The 21,681-nt window shown below is 45.6% G+C and overlaps 1 protein-coding gene and 1 pseudogene across 2 annotated transcripts in view; one reads left to right on the forward strand and one right to left on the reverse strand.

Moving 5' to 3' along the window:
* SLC35F3 (solute carrier family 35 member F3) overlaps positions 1-21,681 on the reverse strand; it is a 434,234-nt gene that overhangs the window by 62,120 nt on the left and 350,433 nt on the right. The window lies entirely within an intron of this gene.
* On the forward strand, positions 5,617-21,636 carry LOC102275500 (zinc finger protein 42 homolog; annotated as a pseudogene).

Consider the following 21,681-nt stretch of genomic DNA (forward strand, 5'->3'; position numbering starts at 1 on the left):
AAGTAAATAAATAAATGTGTTTTTTAAATAGTACATGGGAAAATGAAGATTCTTTGCCGTTGAGATGCTAAGATGTTCTATTAAGGAAAGTGGTCCCTAGCGGATAAAGGTGGGGCTCTTCCTGCCCCTGGTGATCAGAGCTGGGTGAGGAGCAGACCTCTCCAGCCACAAGAACCACCAGGCCAGTTAATGGGCCCGTTGCTGGACACCGTTAATGGCCCTGTTGCCGGACACCGTTAATGAAGCAAGGATGCCCTGGTAATGGTGCCTGACATGCCAGCAAAAATCCAGGAAAGTCTTAACTCACGTGCTGCAAGATACACATGCATTGCTTACTTACATAATGGAGCAAAGCCAACTTCTGGTAACACAACTGTAAGTGGAACTAATTCCCAAATTAGAATTTTTAGTCTGTCTTTCTCAATCAGGAGAACGTCTTTGGCCATAACTTTTTTTTTCCTATTCTAGACCTAGCCTGTAGGGGAAGCTGACCCCCAGGCCCACTCCATGAGTAGCCTGGCTTTTCCCCCCATCTCTTGCCCACCAGCACTTCTGTGTCGGGCTCCTGGCCATTTCTGACCCTATGCTTTGCTCCCCATCCTGCCCTGCCAGTGGTCTCTGGGCGCCCCACAACCCACTGCTGGGACCTGCTGGCCCCGCCTGCCCACCTGGCTCTCAGGCCCCCAGTCTAACAGGGACTTGAAAGCTGGAAGCCCCCTACTCCTCTCCTCTCTGTCTTCCCATTTCTTTTTTGAAAACCACAAGAGTCAGGACTTTGCTGGTGGTCCAGTGGTTAAGAATCTGCTTTCCAATGCGAGGGATGTGAGTTCGATTCCTGGAGCAGGGAACTAAGATCCCACATGCCATGAGTCATCTAAGTCCGTGAACCACAACTAGAGAGAAGCCTGTGAGCTGCAACTAGAGAAGCCGGCGTGCTACAACAAAGATCTCGCGTGCTACAATTAAGACCCAATGCAACCAAATAAATAAATAAATATTTTTAAAAACCACATGAGTTTGAGCAAGTCTGCATAAAGTTATCTTGGGAGAAAGACATCTAAACAACAACATTCTAGCTTTGGTTCCCTCTCTCCTAAATGATGTAGCATCCACCTTTTAGAGTTGATAACTCCTTTCTCAGCCATTCCTGTTCTCAGGCTTCACTGTCTCTGCCTTCCAGAAACCCACTTTAGAAGCAGAAATCTTGTTCGTCCTAATTCCTAGCCAGGGTCTACCACTGTCTGTTTTAGGAGGCCATGATCACTTGATGAAAAGAATAAGAGGAATCTACAATGAAGGGGCTTCGGGAGGATGAGAGGAGACCCTCTGTTGTTTCCTCTTTAGAAAAGTGAGATCAGCATTTATAAGGCTTCAGGCAAGAATGCAAACCCAGGCCAAAGATGGTAATTTAGAAGGGTATCAAAGGGTCCTAAGTGGAGGCACTTCCTACTTGCTGCTGCTGCTGCTGCTAAGTCACTTCAGTCGTGTCCGACTCTGTGTGACCCCATAGACGGCAGCCCATCAGGCTCTCCCGTCCCTGGGATTCTCCAGGCAAGAACACTGGAGTGGGTTGCCATTTCTTTCTCCAATCTACTCACGCAGGACTGACGTAAATTCAGCTGAGAGGTCCTGTGTGTCTGGGTGTAAGGGATCTGCCCTTTGCCTAAAGATCCTGGTTAAAGCACAAAGTCCTTGCCTCCACGTTCAGTGTCTCACCCAACCTTCTCTTCTCTCTACAAAATCACAAGAAGACAGAACGAAGCTGCCGGGTGAGCCACCTGTGCTCTAAATGTCCCTAGTCAGACAACAACATCTGAAACTGTGCTTCAGAAAGCCTCCAAACCAGACGGGAAGGAGTCTGTCTCTGCTTTGCTGACGTTTCTGCCCCCTGGCCCCACCACGACCCTCATCCACAGGGACAAGACAGTCCTCCTACAGAGACCGAGATCCTGGAATAGAGGGCTTTCTTCTTCTGTTTTCTGCTACACTACCCAGCCCTGACTGCAGTATGGAGACCCACGGGTGGCTATTAAAAATGCCTTTGAAACCCCCATGTATTTAAGTGCACCAGCTTCCAACCAAACATATTTGTTACATGGTGCATGTCATGCAACACAAGTCAACTTCACTGAAAATCTCTTCCAAAAGTCCCTAGTTTTATGCCCAAGCTCCTCCTTTGACCAGATCTTAGGCAGGATCTATTCTTCCTGCTGGGTCATCTTTACCGCCATCTCCTCTGTATCACATAAGAGGCATCTTCTTTAATTTCTCGATCGTTGAGGAAGCAAGTGACTTTCTTTTTGGGTCCTCAGTCCTGGGAATACAGGTCTAAATTACTCTCCTATATCTTTGTTTTTTTTTTTTTTTTTAAAGAAAGTATTGAAGTATAGTTGATTTTCATTGTACTAATTTCTGCTGTACAGCAAGGTGACTCAGTTATACATACATATATTCTTTTGCATTTATCACAGGATAGTGAATATAGTATATGCAGATGATACCTCTCTGATGGCAGAAAGTCATGTACAGATGTGAGAGTTGGACCATAAGGAAGTCTGAGCACCGAAGAATTGATGCTTTTGAATTGTGGTGCTGGAGAAGACTCTTAGTCTCTTGGACTGCATGGAGATCAAACCAGCCAATCCTAAAGGAAATCAACCCTGAATATTCATTGGAAGGACTGATGCTGAAGCTCCTATACTTTGGCCATCTGGTGTGAAGAGCTGACTCTGATACTGGGAAAGATTGAGGGCAAAAGGAGAAAAAGGTGGCAGAGGATGAGATGGTTAGACAGCATCACTGACTCAATGAACATGAATTTGAGCAAACTCTGGGAAATAGTGGGGGCCAGGGGAGCCTGGCATGCTGTAGTCCATGGGGTTGCAGAGTATCAGACACGACTTAGCAACTAAACACATACACAACCCACTGAATATAGTTCCGTGCTATATAGTAGGACCTTGTTTATTCCTATAGCTTTCTGGCCTTGGTTTAGTGCTATGTGTTGTTCTTCAGTTGCTAAGTGGTGCTGGACTCTTTGTGACCCAGTGGACTGCAGCAAGCCAGTTCCCCTGTCCTTCACTATCTCCCAGAGTTTGCTCAAATTGATGTCTGTAGATTTGCCCATCAAGATCCCAGGATCTCTTTTGCTGGAGGCACCAACAATCCTGAGTTACTCCTCTGTTTCTGCACATCTCCCCTGCCCCGGACTCTTCTCTGCTGGCATCTGCTCCCATCTCGGAGAATTCCACCTGGATAGGTCCCCATCTGTGGCTGCTCTCAGATCTTTTCAGCCATAAGTATCACTGCTCTTAAGGGACATCTGGCGTGACCTGTCTCTCATCTTACCCTCTTTCACCTCCAGCAGCACTTGCTGGAGTTCCAGAAGCTCTGGGAGCCAAGGGGAAGGCCGAGCCATTGCTGCACAGCTCCAGGACTGAGATACTCCGTCTTTATTGTGTCTTAGTATAGCAACAACATAGTGGTAACATTCATAACTCTTGTTTATGGGAGCCACGGTCTACGAAGTGGTGGAGCAGGATTTGAACTCAAGAAATTAGGCTCCAGGATTAGCAGACACAAGTTACTAAATGAAATAAATAACAAGGTCCTGCTACTGCTAAGTCACTTTAGTCATGTCTGACTCTGTGCGATCCCATAGACGGCAGCCCAGTAGGCTCCCCCGTCCCTGGGATTCTCCAGGCAAGAACACTGGAATAGGTTGCCATTTCCTTCTCCAATGCAGGAAAGTGAAAAGTGAAAGTGAAGTTGCTCAGTCACGTCCGACTCTTAGCGACCCCCTGGACTGCAGCCTACCAGGCTCCTCCGTCCATGGGATTTTCCAGGCTAGAGTACTGGAGTGGGGCGCCATTGTGTATACAATAGGGAACTATATTCAATACCTTGTGATAAACCATAATGGAGAAAATATGACAGGCAATATATAAACACACACACATGCATATATATATACATTGTGTGCATGCAGTCATGTCCGACTCTTTGTGACCCCATGGACTGTAGCCCGCCAGAATCCTCTGTTCATGGAATTTTCCAGGCAAGAATACTGGAGTGGGTAGCCATTTGCTTCTCCAGGGGATCTTCCTGACCCAGGGATTGAACCCACGTCTCTTGTATTTTCTGCACTGGCAGGAAGGTTCTTTACCAGTTGAACCACTGGGGAAGCCATATATGTTTAAATATATTAAAATGAATATATATAAATACATTTATATAAATGAATATATATTTAAATATACTCATATATATAAATGAATATATAAATATATATATAAATGAATCACCTTGCTGTAAACCTGAAATGAACACATTATAAACCACCATACTTCAATAAAAATGAAAAATAATAAAAAAAAGAAATCAGACTCCACTGTCTTCACTATATTCACAGTCATCAAAAGTCAGTCCAGCCTTCCTGAAGACTTCTAATTTTGCCCTCTAAAGCAACTTTAAAAATAGTAAAAGTGTAACCACCCTTGTCCATGACAGCATCTCAACATATTTGTAAACGCTGAAGAGATACCCTTCTTCCAGCGTTTTCAAGTTAAGCATTTTAAATTCTTCCTAAAGCTAGACTGTACAATACAGCTAAACCACAAGTTTTTTCTTTAATATAAATTAATACAATGAAAGAAAACTAACATCCAGTATATGGGTCAAATTAGCTGTATTCCAAGCATGCGGTAGTTAGTAAATGGCTTCTGAGTGGGGGACTTGCTGGACGGGGCAGTCAGGGCATATCCTCCATGGCAGGGAGTTCTCCTGACAGTGCTGCTTGGGGACCTTCAAAGTGCATATTATAGATGCATCACCGTCCCTCTTCGTGCAAAATTTCAAGGGGCAGTGAATAGACCCCAGGCCACACAGAGATCCTGTCCCTCTAGTGCAGAATTCCCATCACTCTTCTAGACGCACCAGCATCTCTCCACATCTACTGTGATCCATCCCTGTGACTCACAGCAGAGGCCACAAGGACCGTGATGAACAGAGTCAACATACCCTTCAAGATCTGGGACTTTTGTTGGGAATCATATTTTGTTGCTGCTTTTTTTTAAAGTTTTTTTTTTTGGCTGCACTGGGTCTCAGTTGCTGCATGCGGGATCTTTGATTCTCCTTGTGTCAAGCAGAATCTTCAGTGGCGGTATGTGAACTCTTCTCTATTTGTGGTTTGTGGAAGCCAGTTCTCAGACTCTGCGTCTTAACAAGCTCCCAAGTGATGTGCTGCCGGTGGACCACTTGGCATATTTTGAGACCCTCCCACTTCCTTAAAAGGACAAGCTCCCCCAAAGTGTTCCCTTGAAAAGCATGAGGTTCCTAAAGACTTTCCAGAAACGTGCCTGCCTGAAGCAGCTTTTCTCTTGCAAATGAGAGCAGGATTGTCATCACTTTGCCAGTTTCCTCTTTTTGCCCGGGTCACCCCAGGAGCTTAGTGGCTTTGTCAGCACCTCCAGATTCCCCTGGGGAGGGATTCCTGGAACATGGGGAGGGGGGAGCTGTAGCAGCTGCTGGGGCAGGGCAATGACAGAGAACTCTCTGCCACTTAACACCTGTCTGGGGAATGCAGCTGGCTGAGAGGCCTCCATTTACCCCGGGATGATGGGCTGGGTCCACCGCGGGGAGCAGCACAGGGCACCCACGGTGAGGGGCTCTCCAGCTGGGGAAGCTGGTGGCCGTAGGGGTGAAGGGAACCGAAGCAGGGGAGAGCAGACTGGCTGGTGGCTGGAGGAGCGTGGAGTAGGAGTGGGAATGAACCAGCCATTCCCACAGGAGCAGAGGAGTGTGCAGTGAAAGAACCCTGGTGGGAGTGTGGAGGCTGGTGGCTCCCAGGAACGCTGAAATGACTTGGATTTTATTTCCCCAACATTAAAACAGGGAATGGGATTGGAGATAGGGTCTCTAAAGTAACATGCTATGAAAGGCTGACAAGGTCACACAGAGCTCCGCACCCCCTCCTCTCCCCACAGCCTCATGTCGGTACCCACCCCACCCCAACCAAAGCTCTAATAAAATGTGAGCTCCATACACAACTGATGTGTGTGCATGCTAAGTCACTTCGATTGTGTTCAACTCTCTGCGATCCTATGGACTGTAGCCCACCAGGCTCCTCTGTTCATGGGATTCTCCAGGCAAGAACACTGCAGTGGGTTGCCATGCCCTCCTTCCAGGGGATCTTCCCGACGCAGGGATCAAACCTGTGTCTCTGCAGGGATCAAACCAATGTCTTCTACATCTTCTTCATTGGCTTTTTACCACTATCGCCACCTGGGAAGCCCATACACTATTGATAGTATGTATAAAATAGGCAGTTGATGAGAACATCTGTGTAGCACAGAGAACTCTACTTAATGCACCGTGGTGACCTGAATAGGAAGGAAATCCAAAAGGGAGGGGATATATGTATACATGTGGCTGATTCATTTTGCTGTACAGAAGAAGCTAACACAACATTGTAAAGTATACTGCAATAAAAACTAAATAATAAAAAAGAAAGATCCATAAGACATTATCATTAAGTGAAAAAAGCAAGCCATCAAGTCATATGTATACCTTGATAGTATACAAATATGTATACATTGTATATTCATTTATTCATTTAACAATAGCAAAATTAGCATCTACTACATGGCAGGAAGAAGTGTAAGAAGAGGTGGCAAGAATACACAGAACTGTACAAAAAAGATCTTCACGACCAAGATAATCACGAGGGTGTGATCACTCACCTAGAGCCAGACATCCTGGAATGTGAAGTCAAGTGGGCCTTACAAAGCATCACTATGAACAAAGCTAGTGGAGGTGATGGAATTCCAGTGGAGCTATTTCAAATCCTAAAAGATGATGCTGTGAAAGTGCTGCACTCAATATACCAGCAAATTTGGAAAACTCAGCAGTGGCCACAGGACTGGAAAAGGTCACTTTTCATTCCAATCCCAAAGAAAGGCAATGCCAAAGAATGCTCAAATTACCACACAATTGCACTCATCTCACACACTAGTAAAGTAATGCTCAAAATTCTCCAAACCAGGCTTCAGCAATACGTGAACCGTGAACTTCCAGATGTTCAAGGTGGTTTTAGAAAAGGCAGAGGAACCAGAGACCAAATTGCCAACATCTGCTGGATCATGGAAAAAGCAAGAGAGTTCCAGAAAAACATCTATTTCTGCTTTATTGACTATGCCAAAGCCTTTGACTGTGTGGATCACAATAAACTGTGGAAAATTCTTCAAGAGATGGGAATACCAGGCCACCTGACCTGCCTCTTGAGAAACCTATATGCAGGTCAGGAAGTAACAGTTAGAACTGGATATGGAACAACAGACTGGTTCCAAATAGGAAGAGGAGTACATCAAGGCTGTATATTGTCACCCTGCTCATTTAACTTATATGCAGAGTACATCATGAGAAACACTGGGCTGGAAGAAGCACAAGCTGGAATCAAGACTGCCGGGAGAAAAATCAATAACCTCAGATATGCAGATGGCACCACCCTTATGGCAGAAAGTGAAGAGGAACTAAAAAGCCTCTTGATGAAAGTAGACAGTGAAAAAGTTGGCTTAAAGCTCAACATTCAGAAAACGAAGATCATGGCATCTGGTCCCATCACTTCATGGGAAATAGATGGGGAAACGGTGGAAACAGTGTCAGACTTTATTTGTTTGGGCTCCAAAATCACTGCAGATGGTGACTGCGCCATGAAATTAAAAGATGCTTACTCCTTGGAAGAAAAGTTATGACCAACCTAGATAGCATATTGAAAAGCAGAGACATTACTTTGCCAACAAAGGTTCGTCTAGTCAAGGCTATGGTTTTTCCAGTGGTCATGTATGGATGTGAGAGTTGGACTGTGAAGAAGGCTGAGCGCCGAAGAATGGATGCTTTTGAACTGTGGTGTTGGAGAAGACTCTTGAGAGTCCCCTGGACTACAAGGAGATCCAACCAGTCCATTCTGAAGGAGATCAGCCCTGGGATTTCTTTGGAAGGAATGATGCAAAGCTGAAACTCCAGTACTTTGGCCACCTGATGCGAAGAGTTGACTCCTTGGAAAAGACTCTGATGCTGGGAGGGATTGGGGGCAGGAGGAGAAGGGGACGACAGAGGATGAGATGGCTGGATGGCATCATGGACTCGATGGACATGAGTTTGAGTGAACTCCGGGAGTCGGTGATGGACAGGGAGGCCTGGCATGCTGCGATTCATGGGGTCGCAGAGTCGGACAAGACTGAGCAACTGAACTGAACTGACATGGCAGGAATTACTCTAGTCAGTGGAGATTAAGTGGTGACCAGATAGACAAAGGCCCTCCTAAAGCTGACACTCAAGTGGGCAGGCAAACAATGAACAAACAAACCAATTAATAATCAAAATGAAAGAAAAAACCCGAGTTCCTTCCCAGCCGTCGAGGCAACGTTATCTCCCTCACTTCCATCCCTGGCTCCCCATCACATTGCACTGCTTTGGTCTTACTCACTTTTAAGCTTCTCATCACACCAGAATCTTTTAAAATAATTTTCTTTAGAGGACCCGCATCATTTGAAACTGCATTAATGTATACACTATATGTGCACACACATATCTTTATATATGACATACATGCTTGCACTTATTTGAGCACATACATATGTACATGTGTGTGCACCTCTATATGAACGTGCGTGCATGTATGTGTTCCCTGCCTGCTGCCTTCCCAAGAACGCACGCCCCATGAGAACAGGCTCTGGGTCTTGCTGGCTAAGCGATCACTAACGGTTGGGACAGGTCTTGGTACAACTTAAATCCTCAATAATGTTTGCTGAAGAAACGAGTAAGTTATGTGTCAATAATGTCTTAATAAAACTGGGGGCAGGGAGAACAAGGAAGTGGTTGAATAAATCAACGATCACAAGATAAAGCAGAAAAGAAACAAGGCAGGTGTTAAGAATCTCCTCCCACTTTGCAGATGCGGCAGCTGGATAAAAGGAGGACTGAGTGATTTGCTCAAGATTACAGAAAAGCCACTAAAGATCAGGGGGAAAGAAAAGCCCCAAGCCAGGGACTTCCCTGGCGGTCCAGTGGCTAAGACTGCACGCTTCCAATGCAGGGGGCCAGGGTTCCACCTCTGGTCAGAGAACTAGATACCCCACATCACAACTAAGTTAATCCCATGTGCTGCAAGTAAGATCTGGTGCAGCCAGATAAATACATATTTAGTAAAAAAAAAAGAAAGAAAAGAAAATCCCCAACCCAGGCTCTTCTGTCTCTTCCTCCCTCTGCAGCCGTGGTGGGTGGCGTTTGGATCAAATTTTGGATCCAGGGGTGGTATAAGGCCACTATGTGGGATACATTACTGTACTGAACAGGGCTTTTTTAATAACAAGGGATCACTTTCAAGTTTAGGCTTAGTTACCTCCTCTTTCCTGAGAAGATATCGCCCCCAACATGCACAAGCACTGTGGTTATGCCCCCTTATATGAACCCTCCCAGCCACGGCATCCGTCAGTTGGACTGAGGTTCCTCTTGTTGGACTGTGTATGACAATGGATTTTGTAAAGGCCTTCCACCCTCCTCCCAGTGATGTCAGAGACGGAGGCACAGTCCCTATCAGAATGCCTCTGGCCTTTCTCCTTTCCCTCCTAAGCAACTGAGAAATGGCTATTTTAAGTCCCTGGTGGAAAGACGCCCCGAAGCTGCCCTGGCTGTTCCACATGGGCCCCTTTGTACTCCCCACCTGCCTTCACCGTGGTTGTTGGTGGTAAACGGCCAGGTGTCGGCCTTTGTGGGCACCAAGTATTATTTATAACAAGGCCTGAGCTGGAGTCCACTAACATCCAAGTCAAGATTTGTCCTCATTTTTCATTTTTAATTCAAGCGTAATTCCTACCCACTATTCTGCATGATCCTTTTTTTGTTTCCTCCAGGCCTGCAGATCATTATAAAATAGAAACAGAGCCACAGAAAGTGACCTGTCTCAAGAAAGATTCTACCAGGAGGAGAGTTGGCACTGATGTGGCCTAGGGTTCTTTCCACGTGGTCTTGCACACATGCCCACTGTGTTTCTAGTGATCTCCCATCTCAGGCGAGGGTTAGGGTTCTCCAACTCAGGCCCTGGGCTAGGACCTTATGGTGTATTTCGGTCAACAGGAAGGGGCCCTGCCTTCATGGAGGTGCCCACTGAGTTGTTCAGAGAGCACATACTGTAGGCTGTGACGTCAGAGTCTGCGTGTAATGTCCCTCAGGCAAGGTGGACACGGATCCACAGAGATGCTGGGGGGCTCCTGGCACCACCCCCAGGACCCCACCACCCACTGTCTCCTCTGCCCTGAGGCCCTGCTCTGAGCACGCAGATTCTGGGGGTCATGTCTCAGGGTAGATGAAAAAAGACAGGCTTGGAGGGCTTAGCGCCAGTCCAAGGCCAGGTCGTGCCAGAGAACCTTGAATACACGCTGTGTTTCAGTGTTTCTAAAATAGAAGAGACTTAGACCGTCTCTTCTATGTGGATTGCCACCAATTTCTGATGTATAAAAATATTCCACTCATTGGCTGTGAAGGAGTAAAAAAATGCTAAGTCAGTGACCGTGACCTCTCCCAGTAGCCACCTCCCCCAGCGCTGCCTCAGGGAGGCAATTCCCATGGAAGCTTGGGTTCTGAGCCGAGGCCTCCAAGGAGATTCTGACTCTTCATTTCATAGATGTGTGTCTTGGGCAGGTGAGTGATGAAACCCGCCAGCGCCTCAGCCTCACGTGGAAAATGAGGACAATCCCGTCACTACTCCCCTACTAGGGGCTCCAACTAGGTTTATAATATTTAGTAGGGGCACAGTGCTGAGAAGAGTATGTGGCACATACTGAATGTAGCAAATGCTGAATCAGTGTTACTTATCACCATCATCTTTTTTGTGTATATATTTCTATCTCCGGGGCTTCCCTGGTGGCTCAGCAGTAAAGAATGTGCCTGGCAATGTAGGAGACACAGGAGATTTGGGTTTGATCCCTGGGTCAGGAAGATCCCCTGGAGAAGGAAATGGCAACCCACTCCACTATTCTTGCCAGGGAAAACCCATGGACAGAGGAGCCTGGCGGGATATAGTCCATGGGGTTGCACTGAGCACACACACATATACAAATGTATATGCTGTGCTGTGCTGTGCTTACTCAGTTGTGCTCAACTCTTAGGGACCCCGTGGACTGTAGCCCGCCAGGCTCCTCTGTCCATGGGGATTCTCCAGGCAAGAATACTGGAGTGAGTTGCCATGCTCCAGGGGATCTTCTCAATCCAGGGATCAAATCCAGGTCTCCCACATTGCAGACAGATTCTTTACCATCTGAGCCATCAGATCAGATCAGATCAGATCAGTCGCTCAGTCATGTCTGACTCTTTGTGACCCCATGAATCGCAGCACGCCAGGCCTCCCTGTCCATCACCAACTCCCAGAGTCCACTGAGACTCACATCCTTCGAGTCAGTGATGCCATCCAGCCATCTCATCCTCTGTCGTCCCCTTCTCCTCTTGCCCCCAATCCCTCCTAGCATCAGAGTCTTTTCCAATGAGTCAACTCTTCGCATGAGGTGGCCAAAGTACTGGAGTTGCAGCTTTAGCATCATTCCTTCCAAAGAAATCCCAGGGCTGATCTCCTTCAATGTATACACACATATTCAGATATATATGTACCACATATATCAGTCCATCTAACTGTCTATCTATCCTTCCATCTATCTACCACCTACATATATCTATATATGTATCCATGTACCTAGGTATGTATACATGTATATACATTTAATGTTCATAGGCATTTTAAACACCCCTCTGTCTCCACAATATTGAAAAAAGCATGCGAGTCCCCTTAACTAGGGATGACATAAAATGAGAAGTGCAGGGAAATGCAATTGGAATCTTACTGAAATAAGGAGATGTGAAATGCAGAATTCTCGGTCTTCCATCTGCAGCACTGAAGGTGAATGTCTGTGAGGACAGGATAGATGATGACTTGAGGCAAAGCCACTGGCCAGGGAGTTCCTCCTCCTCTGAGAACACTGATTGCACCATCACACCTGCCTCTGCTGGGGTGGCACTTCACGGCTGGTTAGGAGATGTGCAGAGCAGGGCAGCACTGGCAGTCAGCAGGGGGCACCGAGGTCTCACGCCTCCACTGGGCGTGTTCACACCCAAGTCCCCTCTCCTGAAATCACTGCCTAGCTCCTTCACTTGGCAGCTGATTATGTGCTGTCTCTTGTGAAGTTTCTTGGGTTCTTTTTTAACATGTCATGTGTAGTTGTTCCAAAAGAAACATAATTTCCCCAGAAATACCAGATCACGTCTTTTTTTGTATCTATTCCCATTTTCCTGATTCCTCCACCCATGTCTCTACGTGTCATAGCTCATATTGAGCCTTTATTAAGATTTTTGCCTCTCATAACAGGACCAAAATTCCAACAAGATTCTTTTAATTAGAAAAAATATTCTCCTGAAAACAGTCAGAATTTTACTGCCTGGAATTCTTGCCTGGAAAACCCCATGGACAGAGGAACCTGGTGGGCTGCAGCCCTGGGGTTGCAAAGAGTTGGACACAACTGAGCATGCGCATACAAAACAGACTCACACACACAGAGAACAGACTTGGGGTTGCCAAGGAGGAGAGGGGAAGAGAAGGGATGGACTGGGAGCTTGGGGTTAGTAGATGCAAACTCTTACATTTAGCATGGATAAACAACAAGGCCCAACTTTACAGCACAGGGAACTATATTCACTATCCTGTAATAAACCATGACTAAGTGTTGAGCTAGTTCATAAGTTGCTTATTTCATCTCTACAGCAAGTCCCCTACATACCAGTGAGGTTCATTCCAAGAGCACATTTGTAAGTCCAGCTTGTTCGTAAGGACAACAAAGTTAGCCTAGGTACTCAACTAGCACAATCGGCTATATAGTCATTACCGAATTAGGTTTATAATACTTTTCACACAAATAATACATAAAAAGCAAAAACAAACAAACAAAAGAAAACGTTTTAAATCTTACAGTACAGTACCTTGGAGAGTACAGTAGTACCAGCTACATCATTGCTGCTTTTAAGCTTGCTTTCAGACACCCAGGGCTAGAAACAAAGATGCTTACTCCTGTACTCTGGACAGTGCTGTACAGTAAAATACACAAAAGCACAACCATTGGTAGAGGAAGCACGCGTGTGACAAAGTACGACAGACGTGTGAACTAACTTGCGTGCCTGGATATCTGAACATACATTTGCATCTTTGAAAATTTGCAACTTGAAGGTTTGTATGTAGGGAAATTACTAAATATATATACACACACACACACACACACACACACACACACTTGCTGCTGCCACTAAGTCACGTCAGTCGTGTCTGACTCTGTCGACCCTGTAGATGGCAGCCCAACAGGCTCCTCTGTCCCTGGGATTCTCCAGGCAAAAATACTGGAGTGGGTTACCATTTCCTTCTCCAATGCATGAAAGTGAAAAGTGAAAGTGAAGTTGCTCAGTCGTGTCCGACCCTCAGCGACCCCATGGACTGTAGCCTACCAGGCTCCTCGGTCCATGGGATTTTCCAGGCAAGAGTACTGGAGTGGGGTGCCATTGCCTTCTCCAATATATATACTTAAATGTATACAAATGAATTTTTAACCAAAATACTATGTCCTAGAGAATGGCCTATTTGGTACACCAATGTTACTAAGTGGTATGTGATGAGAAAGAAAGGTTCAAAAACTGTCCTACTGGTCAGTCTACACTTTTCCTCGACTTGGAAACCCCCCAGAGCTGTCTCCTGGCACCCCTGGGCTAGGGGGAACTTGCCAGGCTGCTATTTATTTTCCCCATATTTCCAGCTACTCCAGATTTCATTTTATCAGTTTGCCATCCTTCACCAAGGTCCCACAGGTTCTTTCAAGTATCCCCCAGACACATTCCTACCTGATTCCAGACCCTCACATTTTGATATGCAACCACCTATGCAAAGGGTAGAAAAAATGTGTAAAGATATATCGGAAGTCAGATGTTTGGCTTTGGGAGTGAGTCAAATAAAAATCAGTGCATTGAGCTCACTCTTGGGCATATACCTGGGAAAGATGAAAACTCTAGTTTGAAAAGAAACATGCACCCAATATTCACAGCAGCACAACTCACAATAGCCAAGACATGGAAGCAACCTAAAAGTCCATTGACAGATGAATGGATGAGGAAGATGGGGCACATGTCTGCAATGGAATATTACTCAGCCATAAAAAGAGCAAAAAAGCCATTTGCAGCAACATTATCAGGCTTAGTGAAATATCAGAGAAAGACAAATATATGATATCACTTACATGTGGAATCTAAAAAATGATGCAAATGAACATATTTATGAACAGAAATAGATTCACGGACATAGAAGATAAACTTGCAGTTCCCAAAGGGGAAAGAGTGGGAGGGATAAATTAGGAATTTGGGATTAATGGATACACATTACTAAATATAAGACAGATAAACAACAACAGATACAGCAAAGGGAACTATATTCAATATCTTGTAATAACCTACAATGGAAAAAAACTTGAAAAAGAACACTATATATATGTGTGTGTGTATGTGTATACACACTCTCTCTCTCTAGATATAATAAATATATATACTTATATGTAAAACCAAACCACTTTCTACACACCTGAAACATCGTAAATTAACTATAAAAGTGAAAGGGAAAGAGTCGCTCAGTCGTGTCTGAGTCTGCGACCCCATGGACTGCAGTCCGCCAGGCTCCTCTGTCCATGGGATTCTCCAGGCACCAATACTGGAGTGGGTGGCCATGCCCCTTCTCCAGGGGATCTTTCCTACCCAGGGAATGAACCCGTGTCTCCTGCACTGCAGGCGGATTCTTTACCATCTGGTAAAAGTATACCACCAGGGTATACTTCAGCTTAAAAATTAATGCATTGAAGGAGGGACTTTTACCTACAGATAAAAAGACAGGTCAGCTAGAGTGAGCCAGTATCAGTGGGGCTCCAGAGCACAGGAGGTATCAGATGGTAACATTATGTTCACATGATTACATAATAGATGGAGGGGACAGAGAAGACACTGAAGGAAGAGCAGCGTCTGGTAAATGCTGACTCCACAGTCACTTCACACCATGGGGTCTAGCCTCAGACCCTTCCTGTTAATGAATTCCAGGGGCTGCCACCATCCTATTGGAAAGGAGCAGGATCTTACGGGCCTGCCCATTCCCTCATGTCCTCTGCCTGCCTTTTGTCTGTGGGAAAACTTAGCCAAAGATAAGTTTAATCAGAGAAGTGAGAAAATGCAGAAACAAAGGAAAACGGTCAAGTAGGAGGGAAAGTCGCTCAGTCGTGTCCGGCTCTTTGCGACCCCATAGACTATACAGTCCATGGAATTCTCCAGGTCAGAATACTGGAGTGGGTAGCCGTTCCCTTCTCCAGGGGATCTTCCCAACCCAGGGATCGAACCCAGGTCTCCTGCATTGCAGGTGGATTCTTTACCAGCTGAGTCACCAGGGAAGCTTGAAAATAGTCAAAGAGACCAAACAATAATACTTTAGCCATTAAGCATAGTCAAGGTCCTCTAGTTCCTTCTCAAGGGCAATAGAAAATATTCTGAACCATGTTCTGTGAACTGTTTTGCAGATGCTGAAATCCCCATCAGGTGAAGAAGTTAACTACACGATGACCAGACTGTAGACATGACATAAACTACAGTTCTGAGAACTGGCCTCAAAAAAAAAAAAAAAAAAAAGGAAACAAATCAACCCTGGAACTGAAGATTAACTGTACTTCAAACAATCAAGATGATGCTGGTCAGGTCACTGATGACCCATTCCAAGATGACTGTCAAGAGCTGAATACGCTGTTCCTATCTGTAGCCCACTGATTGTTGGAGGGGGAAGCCAGCCTTTGGACTGGAGTCTGTCCTCTCCCCATCCATGGCTGCCAGCATCCAAAATAAAGCAAATTTTCTGGCTTTTTGAGCAGCAAGCAGCCAGACCCTACTTTTCGTTACACTCTGAAGACTTCAAAATCCATCTGACACTTCTCATACCATGCTGATCCCTGAGACTCACTAGGGGTGTCTTTACTGTCCAAACCAGTAGAATGAGAGGCAGCCACTAGGCAAGAAAAACGACAGACAGGGGCAGGCAATCAGGTCCCACCAAGACAGCACATGGAACCAGGCAATGTTTCATTGGGAAAGCAAATGTACAAAACAGTGGTCACCATGACAACGGAGGTGGGGGAGGATAGGAAAACAGGAGGGATTTAAGAAAGATTTGACACTGCTTTTACACATCTTCAGAAAAAGCAATAAAGCTCTGATGCAGTTGCAGGACACATACTCTCAGGGGGTGGAAGAGATCTTAAGAGCACCAAGTCCGACTTTACATCCATCTCCTGACTTCCTTCACAGTCCATCTGATGGTGATTGGATTGGCCAATGCTTGCACCCCATGCTCAGCCCACCTTCCTGCTGTCTCAGGACAGATTCAAATGCAAGGGAGGACCACCAATAAAGAGGCCACAGGTGGAACAGTGCTCCAGCAGCTAGGTATGCTAAAGTGAAAGTGTTAGTTACTCTGAAAGTGTTAGTTGCTCAGCTGTGTCTGGCTCCTTCCGACCCCATGGACTGTAGCCCGCCAGGCTCTCTGTCCATAGAACTCTCTGGGCAAGAACACTGGAGTGGGTTGTCATTCCCTTCTCCAGGCGATCTGCCCTACCCAGGGATGGAACCTGGGTCTCCTGCACTGTAGGCAGATCCTTCACAGTCTGGGCCACCAAGGAAGCCAAGGTGTGGAAAGGAAATGTTAAAGATGTCCTTGATGTGCAACTTCTTAACCTTCCTGATCCTGCGGTCCACGGCTGACATGAGTTATTCTGCTTCTAGAACCCTTATGTCCTATTTCCTATCTTAAAAAAAAAAAAGTTTCATTGATAGAGAGCCACTGCTCTTTTTTTTAAATTTTACCTATTTTTGGCTGTGCTGGGTCTTTGATGCAACACACAGGCTTCCTATGGTGGCTCCTCTTTTTGCAGAGTGCAGGCTCTAGGGCACACAGGCTCAGTGGCTGTGGCACATGGGCTTAGTTGCCCTGTGGCATGTGGGATTTTAGTCCCCAGCCCAAGGATCGAACCCATGTCCCCTGCATTGGCAGGTGGATCCTGAACCACTGTTTGACCAGGGAAGTCCCCACTGCTCTTTTGTCATCCTACTTTTCATACTCTGTCAAGTTTACACAGTTTCAGAATATTCCAATACGATGACCAGCCCGTGATCTTTAAATACAATGGGTTTCACCCTCTCTTTGCTTGTGGTCCAAACATGTTTATTAAGGAGAGCTCAATCCCCAAATTAATTGAAGGTCAAGGCATTATCATTATTCACTGGGATGATGACACCAGATCAATTCATTGGTGATATTTTAGTCTTTCTTTGCAAGCAAAGTCTATTAATGCTATGATGGAGCTTGAGACTCAAATCTCTGCTGAATGAGATTTTTGATTTAGTCAGATTTTATTTGAAGGAATACAGTTTAAATTTTATAGCATTTTTATGGGTCTCAAAGGACCTCACACACACCTGTAGAATAAAAAAAGAGAAGGAAGTATGATTTCTATGTTGCAAAAGAAAGAAGCTCTGATTCAGAGAAGGTAATTATTATTTACTAATAATTCCAGGAATGAATCTATTCATCAAGACCAGACTCTAGATGTTTTCAGTTTCTGTACTGATTGTCTTCACAAGATTTCCACAACAAGTATTTCAAGAACTTTAAAAAAAAAAATATCTGTGAAGAATAAAGGATAACTCATCAACTGTTGGTGGTCTCTGAAAGTGTTAGTCGCTCAGCTGTGTCAGACTCTTTGTGACCACATGGACTGCAGCCCACCAGTCTCCTCTGTCCATGGAATTCTCCAGACAAGAATACTGGAGTGGGCTGTCATTCCCTTCTCCAGGGGATCTTCCCTACCCAGGGATGGAACCTGGCCTCCTGTGTTGCAGGCAGATCCTTCACCTATTCATTCCTGTCTGAGCCACCATGTTGGTGGTCTGTAAATAGAAGTTGCCTTCTCAGCCCTGTGTCTGTCCAGGACTTCTGCCCAACAGGAGAGATAAGCTCAGATCAAAAATCTACCCCAGTGGACTTCACTGGTGGTCCCGTGGTTGAGAGTCTGCCTGTCAATGCAGGAGACAAGGCCTGGTCCGGGAAGATCCCATGTGCCACGGAGCACCTAAGCTCATGTGCCACAACTCCCGAGCCCAAGCTCAAAGAACCCGTGCTCTGCAACAAGAGAAGCCTGCATGCCCCAGCTAGAGAAGGCTTGTGTACCATCACAAAGACCCAGCACAGGCATGCAAAAAAAAAAAAAGAATATCTTTTGGTGGTGAGTACCAGAGTCACTCAATGGATTAAATCAACTCATATTTCTCCACATCTTTAAATTTACAGCTGCTGCTGCTGCTGCTAGTCGCTTCAGTCGTGTCCGACTCTGTGCGACCCCATAGATGGCAGCCCACCAGGCTCCCCTGTCCCTGGGATTCTCCAGGCAAGAACACTGGAGTGGGTTGCCATTTCCTTCTCCAATGCATGAAAGTGAGACGTGAAAGTGAAGTCGCTTGGTTGTGTCTGACTCTTAGTGACCCCAGGAACTACAGCCCACCAGGCTCCTCTGTCCATGGGATTTTCCAGGCAAGAGTACTGGAGTGGGGTGCCATTGCCTTCTCCGGCTAGTCTCCTACTATTTTAGGAAGTTTATGATTTGAACTTTATTAAATTTTAAATTTTGCAATAAAATTCCAATGGTATAAAGAAACCAAAGAGTACACAGGCTATTGCTTTCAAATAAACTGTCCTGCCATCTGAGCCTTGTTGCTGGACTGCCAAGGAAGCCTCCTCCTGAGGGTGGTTTTCTGACTCTGTGGCAGAAGCACAAGGCCTGTGAGATGGTTTCTTGCATCAGTATGAGTTGAGGGGTGCCCCAAAGTCTGCACAACCAAGAGGAACTGAAACATGTCCATACATAAAAATAAAGGTATTCATTGGGAGGTCTTACACACTAATTGCGCTTCCCTGGTGGCTCAGGCATGAAGAATCTGCCTGCAGTACAGGAGGCACAGGAGATGTGGGTTCTATCCCTGGGTGGGGAAGATCCCCTGAAGGAGGGCATGGCAACCCACTCCAGCATTCTTGCCTGGAGAATCCCATGGACAGAGGAGCCTGGTGGGCTACAGTTCATGGGGTCGCAAAGAGTCGGACACGACTGAAGTGACTGAGCACGCAAGCACATTAATTGGGATTTAAAATACCAAAACAACACTTGTTACTGAATTTGTCCTAGAGCATAAGTGAAAATGGGCATAGGGTTTTACACTTCAGGAAGTGAAGGTTAGGAACGCTATGCTCTGCCGCTTACCAGATTGTGCCAGGAATGCCAAAGGCAGCATGGCAGCCCTGGAGAGATGCATGGGGGTTGGGACAAATAAGGCTGGAGGGACTCAAAGCAGAGTGGTCTGCAGCAATACGGATGGGCCTAGAGACTGTCATTCTGAGTGAAGAAAGTCAAATAAAGAAGGGGAGATACAAAACAGGAACAGACTCCCAGACTTAGAGAATGAGCTTACAGTTGCCAGCAGGGAAGGATGATGGGAAGAGCTAGTTAGGGAGTTTGGGATCGACTTGTACACACTGCTATATTTAAAATGTAAAACCAACAAGGACCTACTGTGTAGCATAGGGAACTCTGCTCAATGTCATGTGGCAGCCTGGATGGGAGTTTGGGGGAGAATGGATACATGCGTATGTATGGCCAAGTCCTTTTGCTGTCTACCTGAAACAATGACAACATTGTTAATCGGCTACACTCCAATATAAAATAACAAGTTAAAAAAAGACAGAATTCTGTGTAGTCAGCCTGGGCCAGCCCTGCACTTGACTACGGGGTCACTGAAGAAAGTGCCACCCGGTGGATCTGGTGGATATATTCTGTTCCATTCTGGTTTCCTCCCACTTTGTAGGATCCTCTCCAAATGTTGCCTCTCAGAGATCACGACTTCGAGGATCTCCTCTAAGAGAGCGCTAACTAGTTATAGGCAGGGTAGGAGAATTGGACTACTCCTGTTCACAGTTTTATACGAGGGAACAGTTCTGTCAAATGTGTGGGTGCTAAGTCGCTTCAGTCGTGTCTGACTCTGCAACACTATGGATTGTAGCCTGCCAGGCTCCTCTGTCCATGGGGTTCTCCAGGCAAGACTGGAGTGGGTTGCCATGTCCTCCTCCAGGCGATCTTCCTGACCCAGGGATTGAACCTGTGTCTCTTATGTCTCCTGCACTGACAAGCAGGTTCTTTACTAACTAGTGTCACCTGGGAAGCCCCTTCTGGTATATAGCTCTATCCATTTTTTTTTTTTTTTTTTACAGCTGGATTCTAGTTCTTTAAAGCATAATTTAACATTAGAGGTGAAGAAGCAAACATTTACACCATATATCAAGCAAAACAAAAGGATGCTCAACAATCAGCCTAAGGTCTAGAACATTTCCAGGTAAAGCGGGGTTGATTTCAACCCTCTGTCGGGAGCACAGCTAGAGGTTTCTTCTATGTCTTACCATTGGAAGGAACTAGAATAGGAGATGTAGTGCATCACAGGAGCATGGGTGCTGGCTGAAGACAACTCAGACAGAGAGCTCCTGCCTGGAAGTGACTGCTCTAACCTGGTGCAAACCTTATGAGAGGGAACTAGCAGGAGGCCGTGAACCAGAGATTGAAGAAAAGTGAAAAGACACTTGGCCAGAAAGGCCTGGGGAGAAGAGCCGTCAGTGGGGACAAGGTACCGCCAGCCCAGCAGGAACCTCCAGATACAACGTGGACCTTATGTGATGAGGATGTGTTCTATGAGGCTAGTGTTCAGGTTGCTGAAGAGGATTCCTTCTCTGACTCTTACATAGAATGCATAATAGGAAGTGAGTTTTCTGAACCTATCACAGACGAAGACTCACTTCTTAAGTCCTTTGTGTGAAAGAAGGACTGGAACAAGAGCTTTCTCAACATGTTCTTATGGCAAGCTCATTTCTTGAATGTTCCTTGGAATACATGAGGAAAAAAAAAAAAAAGGCAAAACAAGAACTTCCTCAACAGATTGTTGGACAGAATCCACTTCTTGAGTTTTCTGAGTACAAAACAGGCAAGAAGCTTCCTCCTGGAGGAATACCCAGCACTGACTTTCCAGATCCTAAACAGCTCACAGAACGTACTAGAATGAAGCCAAGCACAAATAAAGAATACAATGCTCCAGAAAAATAATTGTCTTCACAATTGATACATAAGAGAGTTCAAGAATAGAGAATTCCTGAGAAAGCATCTCCGAGTTCACAGTCCCTGAGATCATGGATGTGCAGAATGTGGGAAAGCCTTCAAGGAGAGCGCAAAACTAAAAAGCCATTTTCTGGTTCATACTGAAGTGAAGCCATTTACATGTACTCTTGAACTGTGTGGGAAAATGTTTCTCCTTGTCCAATTTGTATATACATGTACTGGGGAGAAACTTTGTGTGTGTCTGTTTGAAGGCTGTTGCAAGTTTATTCAATCAAATAACGTGAAAGTTCACCTCTTAACTCATGCAAAAGCTAAAGTGAGTCAGTGAAAGAAGATGGAAAATAATCCTCCAACGGATAACATCCGTGCTTAG

The sequence above is a fragment of the Bos mutus genome, chromosome 28, assembly GCF_027580195.1.
Source record: "Bos mutus isolate GX-2022 chromosome 28, NWIPB_WYAK_1.1, whole genome shotgun sequence".
In the NCBI taxonomy this organism is placed as follows: domain Eukaryota; kingdom Metazoa; phylum Chordata; class Mammalia; order Artiodactyla; family Bovidae; genus Bos; species Bos mutus.